General features: G+C 35.5%; 1 pseudogene; it reads left to right on the top strand.

Annotated features, from left to right (window-relative positions):
* Positions 1 to 8613: 8613 nt before the first annotated feature.
* Positions 8614 to 9606, top strand: LOC124974666 (mitochondrial fission regulator 1-like; annotated as a pseudogene).
* Positions 9607 to 16018: the final 6412 nt, after the last annotated feature.

Raw genomic sequence — 16018 nt, 5'->3', positions numbered from 1 at the left:
AAAAAAAAATCACAGGTCAAAGCAGATCAGAATTACTTTCTAATAAGCTCAGGTTCCAGCCTCACTTCTTTGTGACATTACAGCTTAGATAGTTTGGACAGAAAAGAGCTCCAAAATAGAAGTCCAGTGCTGTGCTATGTCAACTGCCTTGATTCTCTTATTTTATTATACTCCTTGGTAATAACCTCACCTTTCATAGAATTATGAAAAAATGCACCAATGGTTGGGATGTAAAAGTACTACACCAGTCCTTTTTTGTCTGCTTTTATCAATATTATGTGGCTTTTCTGCCCTGGTACTTAGAGAAAAATTAAAAATGGGCTGCTGTCCAAAGTTCTTTATAGCCAGGTGTCTCTCTTCTCCTCTCATGGAACCATCCACATGCTCATAGCCATAGCCTTTAATAGACAAGCAAATAAACAGATAAATCTCAATGGCCTCTGACAAGCAAATAACAACAAACAAAGAGAGCTTAACTCTTTTCAAGGACTCTTCAGGAAATAAAAAAGTCAAGTCATTCCTAAACCAAATGCCTATATTGTCCTTTCCATATCCAGGCATGACCCTACTTTAAATAAATCCCATTGGAAAAATCTAAATTTAGGGGGACAATACATCACTTTACCAAAAAATAACAAAAAAAAAAAACTCACCATAACACTCTATCTTGGGTTTTTAAAACACAACCAGTCAAAGTTTTGGCACTTAAAACAGTTAATATTCAGTTTTGATTATTCCTAGGCAACCCTAAATATCCACCCTCTATGGCAGTTTCTATTTGCCGAGATAAAATCCTTAACTAGTCAAGCAGTAACACAAGCACTTAGGAGCCTGCCTGACTACCCAGCATCTGCTTTTCAATGAAGCTTTGGGGCTCTCCACTTACCACCATGCATCAGGTCAGGAAGGGGAATTATAAACTCATCATATTTTGATAGTGGAGTTTTCTCAATGTGCCAATGGCATTTCTGCAAGTTTCCAGGTTACTGAAGTACTTGGAGGGCATCAAGTGGATCTGAGAGACCACTCTGAAATAAATTTTAAAACTCTTATTTCTGCAGTTGATAATCTACCAAAGGCTCAAAACTCATCCACTGTTTAAGTTTTTCCCATTATCCCACATCAATTTTATTACATATAAAACAGAGTTCTCAGGTAATTGCCTACATTCCCTATTGTCCATATGAATAATTGGTCTTACCTTCCCCTGCATGATTTGTGGGATCTCTATACTATCAATATTCATTGTCTTACTAATCCTGAATAAGTAAACAAGTGTTGAGCTGAATGTTACAAGACACTGAAAGTTTCTGTCACTGAAATTCAACTTATCATGTTTTGAAGATACTCAACATTTTCACATCTGCTTCACTTAGTGCTGTCCCCTCTCCTCATCTTCTTTTGGTTCTGAATAATGTTTTTACACTTTCTTCCTCTGTAACATTCCCACACCCCTTATTATTCATCATGGACATATTTGATCATTAACTATAAAAATGTCTTTAGTAATGTAGTGACCCAGGGGAGTCACCTCTGTAATCCATATAGTCTTGGAGAATATCCAACATCTGGATCATTTGGGAAAAAAGTAAATCTCAATGGCCTCTGGCAAGGAAAAGAAAATGAGAAAATAGTAGTATTTAAGGTGAGTTACCCTCACACAAAATTTATCAAAGAATACAATTTTATAAGTAAGTCAAATGCTAAAGTAGAAATATAAATGTCACATAACTTTCTCAGAAACTCTACGTAGTTTACATAAGAATACAAAGTGCCTCCACATGTAGCTGCATCCTTCACAGCAGTTTTAAAGCTATAGTGGAGATATTCTCAGGACACATGTCAATTCACCAGGAACTATGGAAACCCTAGAGCAACCAAGGAACCTATTTCTGGAATGTCACTTCACTCATTGAAAACAAATATAAACTTTCATTTAATAGTGAAATAAATAAATACATGAAGAGTAAATGGCAAGATTCACTTATGTGTGTACCCCTTCCCCAAGATCCTGAAGAGCTGTGGTCAGTTATCTACTGCTATTCCCCACTTGGGGGTGTAAGTCATTATAATCTAGAAAAGTCTGAGAAGCATCACTTTAGAGAAGCAATTCCCCATGATACATGAGGAAACTTGCATACAGATAGTGAAAAGAGAAAAGAATTCAAAATAATGCATTAAGAACAAAATCAAGCTGAGAGCTGCTTGTTATCAGACATTGTTTTAAAATTTGCCTGAACAAAGAAGTACAGTGTTGACAAAACAATATTCTTTTTTAAGAAAATGAACTTAATTTAAGCTTACCACAAAGATAAGATCAAGTGTGAGGGAGAACTCCTGCCAGATTCTAGCCCAAATTGTTGGGAAAGCATTGAGCTTAAATAAAGGTGAGTACTTCAATTCTTATCTCATCTCTGACATTTGCTAGCTATATGACTTTGGACAAGACCTTTCTGGGTCTGGGACATAAAAAACTTGAATGGAGGGTATTTATGGGCTCTTCTCCATCTCTAACACACTTACAGTTGATATGTCAAAGAAAATTAAGCACAGTAATACATGCAATTATTTAACTTGCAAATGATTGGAAATTTTTGCCAAATATGAAGTTTTAGGTTAGTTCAGGCCACACCTGGGACAGTCATCCTAAAGGGACAATTTTGAAATTCTGGTCTTCTGATACCCAGCTCACATTTCGGGAAAGACTATTGTAAGTACCCCTTGAGTTTAAATCAAACCCCACAGGTTAACAAGAATAAGTGCTTACTGAGTCTTTATTATGTGTCAATTTAGCACAAAGTACCAGCAGACAATTATAAAAGAAAAGCTCAATGCTGACTCTCTCCTTCTGACTCTAAAATATATAGCTGGACTTATCAGGTGAACATACACTGATCAACCAGGCAGTAGATTAAGGTAGGACTTGCCAAGTGCTGGAGAGGGATCCTAAATACTATAGGAATTCAGGAAAAAAAGAATAATGATGTGGAAGAGTGGTGTGGAATGAGATGGAATAGAGTGGGTGTATAATTTTAGAGAAAGTTTACACTGAATTAGGGTCTTGTAAAAGAGGAAAACTTGAATCAGTCTCATGAAATAAGTAAGTTCCTTATTAATTAGGTTTTAAACAGTCATCAGCTGAGAGCAGTACATATATCTATACCTGGAATGCAGGAAATCTAGCAGCTTATCCAGCAGGTGAAGTTTCCCACTAGCCTCAATCAGGTGGTCTCCAACTTCAAAAGGCTCTTGCTTTAAAACTGGAAAAGAAAGGGCCCATTCCCAATCACATGCCCTGACTCAGGACAAACTTCTTGAATTGAAAAGTCAATAGGTAGGCAACAGCAAGAGAACCCTTGTTCCTTTTAATTCATTATGTCCCTTAGTGACATCTATTTGAGGCACTTTATAACTATTTGCTTATGTCACTATCTCAGTGCAGCTTAACACCAATTTCAGAGCCTGGAACATCCAAAAAGCCTAATAAATACTTGCCTAGAAATCAAACCCATTCTTCAGGAAACTGAGGCAAAGGGTGTTGCCAAAGGTCAAGGAGATCCAAAAATAAAATGCTAAGGCTCTCACTCTAGAAAAGGAATCAAGAAAGAGGCTTAGGTGTATATAGGTGATTCTCAAGGTAAGGGTGGCAGTCAGAATATTCTGGAAGGGGTCATTGCCTTGGAGTTTTCTCTTAGTTGTGGCACAACTGCCCCTGAGTCCACTGCCCCAGATGCCTGGAGGTGTTTTCTTTGGGTGCTCCTGCTGCCCACACTACTGTTGCACACCAGAGGTCTTTTCTCTGGGCATGCCTGTGGTCTACACTGCTGCCACTGACATTGTTGCCCCTGACATTTTTGCTGCCAAAGCTGCTGCTGCTCCCTGGATGTCATCTGGAGGTCTTCTCTCTGGTTGCCACTGCAGCTACAGCCACAGCTGCCACCACTGCAGTTGCTGATCCCCCACCACTGCCAACAACACAGATGACTGAGCTGCTGCTGAGCACCTGCCTGCTGTCACTGACCCCCTGCCACTTACCACTTCTACCACTGCCCAGAGGTTTGCTGCCAGGGAGACTTCAGGTTTGGTTGCACATGATTGCATCCATTTTGAGACACCAGTCAGAGCCTGAGGTATGAGATACTGGCAGGTTTCCTGCTATTGCCATCTTGGGGAGTCAAGGTGCACCTGTCTGGGGACACCCACCACAATCTGGAGGTTGAATGTCAGGTGCCTGTGGGTTTGCCTGTACTTGGGGTCTTCCTCCTGGGGGTGCTGGTTGCTGCCAGCTAGTTATTGTCTCTCAGGATTGCTCATCACTGGTGGTCTATTTGCAAATTCCACTATCATTGAGATCTTGGGACTGCAACATGGTCAAACCTAAGACATCTGAGGCCCAGATTTCTGGGATAGTGACAGGGTCTGTCAGGGCCTGTCTGGGTCAGGAAGTCTTGTGGGAAGTCAGAGGCAGGGCTGAGAAGCATTTGGATGCTAGCAGAGACAGTTTTTCAATTTTCCACTGAGATTTATTTTATTTTATTTTTTCCTCTGGCATCTCTCTCCACTGTATTTGGAGCACAGTGTTTTTCATGCACCAATTTGTTGAGGATGTAGATATATGCATGGTGTTTTGCAGTTCTGCTGTATATTTTTATATTTCTAACTTTTTTTCTTTATATATATATTCTTCCTCTTCCTTGTCTGTTTCTCTGGATTCCCTTTCTAACTTTTCTCCCCCTAATGGTCAATCTCTGTTATTCTTCCACTCTTCCTGTGGATTTTTGCTTGTGGCTTCTCTTTTCTCCTTCATGAACATCATGGCCTGCACTATTTCTGATTTCTCAGTGTCCAATATTTGAGATTGCAAATCCTTTTGGCAAATTTTCTGTTTATATTGTAGACTGTGATTGAACTCATCATTGCTGTTTATAGCTAGAAGGCAGTGGACACCTTGGTGGAAGCTATTAGATTTGAGGATGTGTATTGTTTGTGCTGGGTGCTGTTGATGTTGGTCTTCCTCTTAATGGTGGTATACTAGAAAACTTCAGGGACAATATAGTTCTATAGAATAGAGTCTGTAGTACCACAGATTCATTCTACTACATGGGAAAACACACAAGCAACATGAAAAAACAAGAGAAAAAAGTGCCCAAAACAAATCAAGATGCCCCAATATGAGAATCCACTAACATAACAGTAGAAGAAATGTCCACAAAGGAGTTTAGAATACACATAGTTAAACTGATCTATGATTAAAGGATGGTATAAAGAGTGAAATCAAAGAGAAAAAACAGGAAGTGAAGGATCACTTCAATAAAGAGTTAGAGATTGTAGGGAAAAAAAAACAAGCAGAAATCCTTGAAATGAAGGTGTCCATAAACCAAATTTTAATTGTAATGGTAAGCATCACCAATAGACTAAACTATTTAGAATACAGAACCTCAGGCAATGAAGACAATATTATTTACTATTGAAAATAAAGTTGATCATGCAGAGAAGATGGCAAAAATCCATGAACAGACCTTCCAAGAATTATGGGAAAACATGAAAAGACCAAATATGGGAGTTATCTGGATAGATGAAGGAGCAGAGGTATAAACCAAGGGAATGCACAATCTTTTCAATGACATAATATCAGAAAATTTCCCAAAGCTAAAGAATAAAATGGGAAATCAAATACAGGAGGCTTACAGGACTCCAAATGTACAATATTACAGCAGACCCACACCAAGACACACTAAAATGAGAATGACTAAAATACAGAATAAGAGTAAATTCTTAAAGGCTGATAAAAAAAAGCAAATTACATATAGGAGAAAACCAATTCAGATCTCAAGTGATTTCTCAACCCAGAACCACAAAGCTAGGAAGACTTAGAACAACATATTTCAAACTTGGAAAGAAAACGGATGCCAACCAAGAATTTTATAACAAACAAAATTAAGTTTCAGATTTGAAGATAAAATAAAAACCTTCCATGAAAAACAAAAGTTAAAAAAATTCACAATTAGAAAGTCTGCACTACAGAACATTCTCATCAAAATATTCCATGAGGATGAAGAGGGAAAAAAAGTGAAAACCAGCAAAGGGAGAAACTATACTAAAGGAATAGTCAAAGAAGAAACTACATCAAATTAAAAGCCAGAAATAAACCAAATGACCATGAATACAAATCATATCTCAGTAGTAACCTTGAATGTTAATGGTCCCAATTCCTCAAGCAAAAGATATAGACTTGCAGATTTGATTAAAAAACAAAATCCAACAATAAGTTGTCTCCAAGAGACTCACTTCATAGGCAAAGACATCCACAGACTGAAGGTGAAAGGATAGGAAAAAAACATATCACTCATAGGAATTGTGGAAACAATCAGGGGTTTCCATCCTCATATCAGAAAAGGTGGACTTCTAGCCAAACTTATTCAGAAGGGACAAAGAAGGTCATTTCATTATACTGAAGGGAATTATACATCAGCAAAACATAAAATTATAAATACATGTGCCCCAAACAATGGAGCATCTATGTACATCAAACCCTTCACAATTTCACGAATCAAATAGACCACAGCACAATAATACTGGGTGACTGAACACATCTCTCTTACTACTGGACAGATCTAAACAAAATCTAAATAAAGAAACTATAGAACTCAATAATACAATAAATAACTTAGACATAACAGACATGTATACAATATTTCATAAATAAATAAGTGATACACTTTTTTCTCAGCAGTACATGGATCCTTCTCTAAAACAAACCACATCTTATGCCACAAAGTAACTCTTAGTAAATACAAAAAATGGAGATAATACCCTACAGTCTATCAGATCATAATGGACTGAAATTAGAAATCAATGATAAGATAAAAAATAGAAGCTATTCTAATATATGGAGAATAATACACTATTGAATGACAAATGGATAGTAGAAGAAATAAAGGATGACATGAAAAAATACCTAGAGTAAATGAAAATATGGATACAACAAACCAAAATTTCTGGGACACAATTAAGGCAGTAATAAGAGGAAAGTTCACTGCATTGAGCTCATTTATTAAAAGAATAAAAAGTCAACAAATAAATGGCCTAACTTTATATCTCAAAGCCATAGAAAAAGAACAAATCAACACCAAAAACAGGAGAAGATAGGAAATAATTAAAATCAGAACTGAAATCACTGAAATTGAAAAAGAAACAACTGAAAAAAATTGACAAAACAAAAATTTGGTTCTTTGAAAAATCAATAAAATTGATAAATCCCTAGCCACACTAATGAAGAGAAAGAGAGAGAAAACCTGAATTAACAAAAATACAAGATGAAAAAGGAAATATCACAACAGTCCCAACTAAATACAGAATAATTAGAAATTATTTTGAAAATTTATACTCCAACAAAAGAAAATACTGCAGACATTGACAAATTTCTAGAGACATATGACCTATCTAATCTGAATCAGGAAATCATACATGATCTAAACAGAATAATTTTAAGTAATAAAATAGGAAATACCATTAAAAGCCTACCAATTAAGAAAAGCCCAGAACCAGAAGGATTATCAACTGAGTTATACAAGATCTTCAAAGAAGAATTAATACCAATACTCCTCAAATTATTCCATGAAGTAGAAGGAGGGAACCTTTCCAAACTCATTCTATGAGACTAATATCACCTTGATACCAAAATCAGACAAAGACACATTAAGGAGAGAAAACTTCAGAACAATATCCCTGATAAACACAGATGCAAAAATTCTCAATAAAATCCTGGGAAATTTCTACTAAAAATATTAAAAAGATAGTGCACCACTATCAAGTGTGGTTCATCCCAGGGATGCAGAATTGGTTCAACATATGGAAAACAATAAATGTAATTCATCATATCAATAGACTTAAAAACAAGAATCATTATCTCAATAGATGCAGAAAAATAGATGCAATTGACAAAATACAGGACACCATCATGTTTAAAAAACTAGAAAAACTTAGGTATAGTAGGAACATACCTCAACATCATAAAAGCCACATATGATAAACCCAAGGCCAACATAATTCTAAATGGAGAAAAATTGGAAAGTATTCCCTCTAAAATCTGGAACAAACCAAGAATGCCCTTTCATCACTTTTATGCAACAATATCCATGAAACTCTAGTCAGAGCAATTAGAAAAGAGAAAGAAATTAAAGGTATACAAATAGGTAAAAACTATCACTATTTGCCAATAACATGATTCTTTATTTAGAAGATCTAAAAAATTCCACCAGAAAATTTCTAGAACTAATAAATAAATTCAGCAAATTAGGAGGATATAAAATCAATACCCATAAATTAAATGCCTTCCTATACATTAGTAATGAATTCACTAAAAGAGAAATAAAGAAAATTATACCCCTCCCCCCAAAAATGAGAGTAAACTATCCCATTCACAGTAGCCTCAAAAAAAAAAATAGGTATCAATCTAAAAAAAGAGGTGAAAGATCTCTACAATGAAAACTACAGAACACTAAAGAAAGAAACTGGGGCTGCCGCACAGTGGAGTGTAGTTTAATGGACAATGTACTGCTATGTATGCCTGAAGTACTTGAAATGCAAATTTGGGACAACTTTACCATCTAAATGCTTGGCTGGATTAAGCACCTGATGAGGATGGTTTTCAACAAGTTGGAGTAAGCATGCAATCGGTACTTTGGTCTGGAAAACCATATGGTTCATCTCGAAGTATTGTAAGGAAAATTGGTACTAACTTATCTCTGATTCAGTGTCTAAGAGTTCAATTTCAGCTTACCAGCCATGCAACAGAATGGAGTCCCAACCACCTGGTAGAGGATGCAGTGGTATCTTTTGCTGATGTTGGATGGGTAGCCACAGAAGGAGGAGAGTGTTCAACAATACTAAGGACAGAAGTCAGGTCAAAGCCACCCTTCATGAAGACCTTTCTTTCTTTGAGAAGCCCCCAAGCAGGCATATTTCCTTACCAAACTTGTCTCAAGAAGAACCTCCACCGAAGACCGCAACACTGGCCAATGAGGAAGCCCTGCAAAAGATCTGTGCACTTGAAAATGAACTTGCTACTCTCAGAGCTCAGATTGCCAAAATCGTAACTCTGCAAGAGCAACAAAATCTCACTGCAGGTGACTTGGTTTCTGCTACATCTGTTACCACAGCCCCACCTCCTCCCCCCCCACCACCTCCTCTACCCACTCCACCAGGGCTCCATCAAAGTAAATCTGCTATTGATCTGATTAAAGAGCAAAGAGGGCAAAAAGCCAGTGTTGGAAAGACTTTGACTAAGAACAGTCCAATGAAATGTGACATGCCAAATGTGCTAGAAATCCTTAAAGATATGAATACTGTAAAACTTCAGTTAAGAGGTCACAGCAAGATGTAAAGCCCATGCCAGTATATGCTACTGACCCTGCTGTCCTCATAGTAGAAGCTTTGAAAAAGAAATATGCTTATTGGTATCAAAGCAATAGTCAAGGTGAAGTTGAAAAAGGATCTCCAAAGTCTGAATCAGAGACCACCTCAGAGACAGTATTGTTTGGGCCACATATGTTGAAGTCTACAGGAAAAATGAAGGCTTTAATTGAAAATGTTTCAAATTCCTAATGGATAATGAGCTGAGAAAAATTTCCTGGTTCAGCTGGTTTGTGAGGGCTGAATTTGGCTAGTAGAAATCGACACTATTTAGTAAATACCTGACTTTAGTATTCAGTGGTCTCCTTTTTAACCTAGAGAATTAAGCAATAATGGAAGCACCATAACTTTGTTTTGCTTTATGAGATGGTCAGTTCTGGAGCTTCCCATAACATACTGAATTCTGACATGTTTTTCAAGTATAGCCAGGAGATGGAGGCTTCCAATCTTGAAAACATTTCTAGGATTTCAGAACACAGAAAGGACATTTGTGGATTTTACTGTGCATTTAAAATTCTTAACACTAATTTATCTGTACAAATATTTTATATACATATGTTTGGATATAAAACAGTTTAAAAATTATCAATGACAATGAGGGTATTGTTATCTTCATATGTTTTCAATGAGCATTTACTCTTAGTAATGGATTAGCTGGTGTAATTTAAGATGTTGGAATAAAATATTTGAGATTGGAAACTTCTTGCCTCAAACAGAACTTATATCTTAGATTCTCTCTCACATTTTTGGAGCTGAGCTTTGCATAGAAACCAGTTGATGTTCACTGGTGCAATTCCATATAATTTCCATTAGAGGGAAGTTGAGAACCAGGGCAGCAGCTTGTACCTCATTGCCATCCACGTACTGGGGAAACAAATGTACTTTCCAAGTGGTGACAGATTAAATTATTGAATTAAATCACTTTAATATAACCAGATATGCCATCTTTCTTTATTTCAGTTTAATAAATGGCATCATAAAAATGACTCATTGCTAAGTTAATAAATAATACTTCTGGAAATGTCAGCATAATGGGAGTTTAAAATTTTTAAATATTGGTCAAACTATTAATTTTATAATGAAACATTATTAAATAGGACTATGACTTTCTTATATATTATTTATCATTGGTCAGAATGCTGTTCTGATGAATTAATATTATGCAATGTAATTCTTAGATATTATTAGAAAGTGGAGAAAGGCCTTTCTCATCCAGGGCTTATAAGGACTTGCTATAAGTAGTCATTTGTAAGTGTTCAATAAACTTTCATGATTTTCTATTTCTGATAAATTCAGCTATAGTTAATGCCAGCATTTCTTACCATAAGTAAATATTTGAACTTTTAAAAATTTTATATCTAGTGAAGAAAAGTTATACTTCCTGGGAGAATTAGGAGATAAGTAGATAAATATTTTAAGTTATTGAAAATGTGTGTTCTCCTAAATATCAACAAAAATTATCTGAGGTAATTATCATGAGTTTGGTTATTTGGCTTAAGTTTAAACTGTGGCATGTTGTTAGATATTGTTTCTAATTTTTTGGTATGTTAAAGAATTCTGCCTTTTAAGATATTCAGAAATTCACCTGACACATATTTTGGCCTCCTAAAAAAATTATATTTGCATCAGTATTGAATTTTGGCTAGTACTCCAATGTAAGGAATTTACTATTTTAAAATAAAACAAACTTTATTTCCAAAAAAAAAGAAGAGAAAGAAACTGAAGATGACATTAGAGGATGGAAAGACTTCTCATGCTCCTGGAAAGGCAGAAATAATATTATCAAAATGGCCATACTACCAAAAGTGTTATACAAATTTAATGTAATTCCTATTAAAATCCCAATAACATTCTTCATAGAACTAGAAAAAACAATCATGAAATTCATTTGGGAAAATTAGAGATCCAGAATAGCCAAAGCAATCCTTAGCAAGAATAGTGAAGGAGGAGACATCACATTACCAGACCTTAAACTATACTACAGAGGTATAGTAATAAAAACAGCATGGTTTGGTGTCAAAACAGACACACAGATCAATAGTACAGAATAGAGGACACAAAGACAAACCCACATTAAAATAGGTATCTCTTACTAGACAAGTGTGCCAAAAATATTCACTGGAGAAAAGAGCCTATTTAACAACGGTGCTGGGAAAAATGGAAAGGACATGTAACAAAATGAAATTACACCTCTATCTCTCACCCTGCATGAAACTCAACTCAAAGTGGATCAAAGGCTCAGGCCTAATAGAAGAAAAACTAGACCCAAATCTATACCATGTCGGCCTAGAATCTGATTTCCTTAACAAGACCCCTAAAGTGCAATATGTTCAATCAAGAATCAATAAATGAAATGGATTCAAACTAAAAAGCTTCTTTTCAGCAAAAGAAACAATCAATAATGTGAAGAGAGAGCCTACAGAGTGGGAGAAAATCTTTACCACATGCACCTCAGATAAAGCAATAAACTCTAGGATATATAAAGAACTCAAAAAACTTAACACCAAAACCAAATAACCCAATCAATAAATGGGCTAACAGACATGTCACAGAAGTTACACAATCGATCAACAAATACATGAAAAATGTTCAACATTGATGGCAGTTAGAGAAATGCAAATCAAAACTACTCTAAGATTTCTTCTCACTCCAATTAGAATGGTAATTATCAAGAATACAAGCAACAGTAAATGTTGACAAGGATATGGGGAAAAAGGTACACTCATACATTGCTGCTGGGAATGCAAATTGGTGCAACCATTATGGAAAGCAGTATGATGATTCCTCGGAAACCTTGGAATGGAACCACTATTTGAACCAGGTATCCCACTCGTTGGTTTATACCTAAAGGACTTAAAATGAGCATACTACAGTGATGCAGCCACATCAATGTTTATAGCAGCTCAATTCACAATAGCTTAACTATGAAACCAACCTAGATGCCCTTCAACAGATGAATGGATAAGGAAAATGTGGTATGTATATATGATGGAATACTACTCAGCTTTAAAAAAAGAATGAAATTATGGCATTTGCTGGTAAATGGATGGAGTTAGAGAATCTCATGCTAAGTGAAATAAGCCAAACACCCAAAATTAAAGGCCAAATGTTTTCTCTGATATGCAGATGTTTATTCACAATAAGGTGGGGTAGAGGAAGAATAGAGTTACTTTATATTAGGTAGAGGGAGTGAATGGAAGGGAAGGGGTATGGGGGTAAGAAGGACAGTTGAGTGAAACACATATTTTTACCTCATGTACATATATGACTGCATGACTGATGTGATCCTATATGTATAATCAGAAAAATGAGAAATTATACTTTATTTATGTATGATCTATAAAAATGTATGAATGCATTCTACCAACATGTACAACTAATTAGAACAAATTTTAAAAACATAAAGAAAGAATATTCTTGAAGTTTTCCTTCAAAATCTACATTCCTAATGCCTCTTCTTCCTTAAAAAATATTCTAATGTGCATCTGATTAAGATACTGTTAAACTTTTAAATAGTTCACGTGCTACTTGGCAAAAAGTCTTTAACACAAGTACAGCAAACCTTCTGCATTCTTTGTATACTGGAGCCTCCATGGCCAGAAATTGCCTATCAGAGTGTGTAAAAAAATCCATTATTTGAATGAAAATGAAAACACAACACATAAATTTTGTAGGCAAGCACTAAAGCAGTGCTTAGAAACATACAGAAGTCAGTAAGATGAAGGGGAAGCAGCAAATGATTCTAAGAAGCATGTGGGTAGGAGGAAAAAGCAAGTGAAAGTGCTACTTCAGAAGCTGAGTGAAGAGTATTTCAAGGAAAAAGTGATCTACTATGTCAAGGGTTTCTGTGAGGTTAACTGAAATGTGATTTGACAATCACTGGACATCACAGAGATCACTGGTGAACTTGGCATAGTGCTTGAGTAGGTTCAACACTAGAGAAAATCTAATCATGAAGAAATACTCAGACAAATCCAGATTATGACACATTCTGTGAAACTACCAGTTTTATTCTCCATAACTGTCAACATCATGAAAGACAAAAAGGTCCCCTCCCCGCACCCCCCCAACCTTAAAAACATTTCTAGATTGCAGAAAAATAGAGACATGGCAAATGCAATACAGAATCTATGGATCTTGGATTAAGAGAGAAAAAGAAAAACATAGCCCTAAGGGATATTACATGAACATCTGAAGAAATCTGAGTAACATTAGATATAACAGAGAAAATGAGAATAAGCAAAATACATACAGTAAATACATGTAGTTTTTTTTTTTTTGAAGAATTCTGCTATGATTCTTTGAAGAATTCTGCTATGATACCCAGAACTACTAAAGAAAAACAATGTGGGGAAAAAGGACACTGCCTCACCATCAAACAAATATGGGTGATCCACACACTTTTGAAGCTGGGATAAAATATTCTGAAGTTTAACTTTCTTTGCCATTTCATTTTCAAATACATCTGTAATTTTGAAGAGAGAAATAAAAATGGACTAACAAATCAAAAGCAAAAACAAAAACAAACCCAACTCTTTATAAATAACCTTACTAATTTTATTGGACATTCCTCAAATTTATACTAACTCCCAATGGCTCATCTGCACTGAGAATTAATAGCATATCCACATGGAACTTTTCTATACATCACTTTGTTTTGAGAAGAAAGTCTATAAATTGAACTTGGGGGTGGTTTGTTATAATGACTGGAAATTTCTGAAATTTTCTTCTTTAACTTCTATTGTGGATTTAAGAGGGGGAAAAAGCAAATGGAGGACAAAAGGTATGAATGGATATTTAAAAGTGTTTGCTTCCTTGTAAGGAATAAGAAAAACTAGGCAAAAGGAAAAGGGGAAATTTCATCATGCAACAACTAAGTCTGATACACTTAACACTGCCATTGCCTTACTGCAGCTGACCTGAGTATCATTCAGAATACAAAATGCTACCCTATATTCTTGCTATACAAAGTGAGTGCATTTATAAAATATTTCCCTGCCCCCAAATCACATCCTCATTTAGTTTCTAAATGGATGTACTGCCCTCTGATTACCTTGTTCTTTCATCAAAATAGCCTTGTAGTATTTTTTCTGCAAAGCTGATATGACATGGTATATCACTACTTCTGCCTTCTTGGGAAGCTCTGTAGCTACCTCAGCTTTTACTCTCCACAGCAGAAATGGCTGCAAGAGGTTGTGTAGTTCACTTGCTGTGTAAGGAAAAAAATACAAGAGAGTGGTTCAAAAATACAACAAAGGCACTGAACTACTAGAGAACCTAGAGCAATTTACTTTCCTCATTTTCAAGTTAATTCTGCATTCTAGGTTAGTATAGCAATTTTCACAGTACAGACACTCCTGGACTTACAGAGTGACTGTATTCTTATAAATTCATCACAAATGAAAATATCATGTAAGTAAAACATGTATTTAACAGACATAACAAGCCAAACATCACAGCTTAGCCCACCCTACATTAAATGTGCTCACAACACTTACAATAGTCAACTCAGGCAAAATAATCTAACATAATAATATTTTATGAAAAACTGTTGAATACTTTATGTAATTTATTGAATACCTGTGTCTAAACACCACTGACAACATACAACACTGCAGAGCATCAGGTATTTACCCTCAAGTTCACCTGGGGAACTGGGGAGTTGTGACTTGCTGCTGCCACCCACCCTCACAGGACAGTACCTTACAACATATCTGTAGCCTGGAAAAGACTGTTACTCATGTTGTCTTATGACTGAATAGTATCCCATTGTGTATATACACCACGCTTTCTTTTTTCATCTGCTAATGGACATTTAGGTTAGTTCCAAATTTTGGGTACTGTTAATGGTGCTGCAATGAACACAAGAGTAGGGATATCTCTGTAACATGTTGATGTCCCTTCATTTGATAGGATTGCTGACTTGTACAGCAGTTCTAGTTTTTGTTTTTTGAGGAAACTCCATCCTGTTTTCCATTATGTTTAGATCAATTTACTCCTGCCAGGAGTATATCAGAATTCCTCTCTCACCACATCCTTGCTAGCATTTGTTAGTTTTTTTGTCTTTTTGTAATAACTGTTCTCACTGGGGTGAGGTAGCTTCTCTTTGTGGTCATGATTTGCATTTCCCTGATGATTAATGACTTTGAACATTTTAATATAACTAACAATAATGCATTATAGATCTCAAACCAGTTAGAATTTAGACACAATTTTGAATATACTCAACATAAAGAAGTTTGAGTATATGATATGCTAATTATCTAAAATGATCACTACTCAATGTATACATGAATCAAAACACCAATACCTCAAAAATAAGCACAAATATGTACATCAATAAAAATTCAAAATTCAAAGTACTGTTTCTATTGAATTTGTAATGCTTTTGTAAAATGGTAAAGACAAAAAATTGTAAGGTGAACACACATAATTAGAGGACCATCTGATTTCTGCCTTTACTGGGTTCTTCCCTATTCCTTCTGGACTTGTTCCTGGCTTTTAACCCCCAAAATACAAACATTTGAAGAGCTTGATTCTTTGTATTAATAATATCATTTTCAAGAAACTGTTTTCCAGGGTATTCTTGCATTTAATCTCACTG

The sequence above is a fragment of the Sciurus carolinensis genome, unplaced genomic scaffold, assembly GCF_902686445.1.
Source record: "Sciurus carolinensis unplaced genomic scaffold, mSciCar1.2, whole genome shotgun sequence".
Lineage (NCBI taxonomy): Eukaryota > Metazoa > Chordata > Mammalia > Rodentia > Sciuridae > Sciurus > Sciurus carolinensis.
This window is presented reverse-complemented; position numbering and strand designations above follow the sequence as displayed.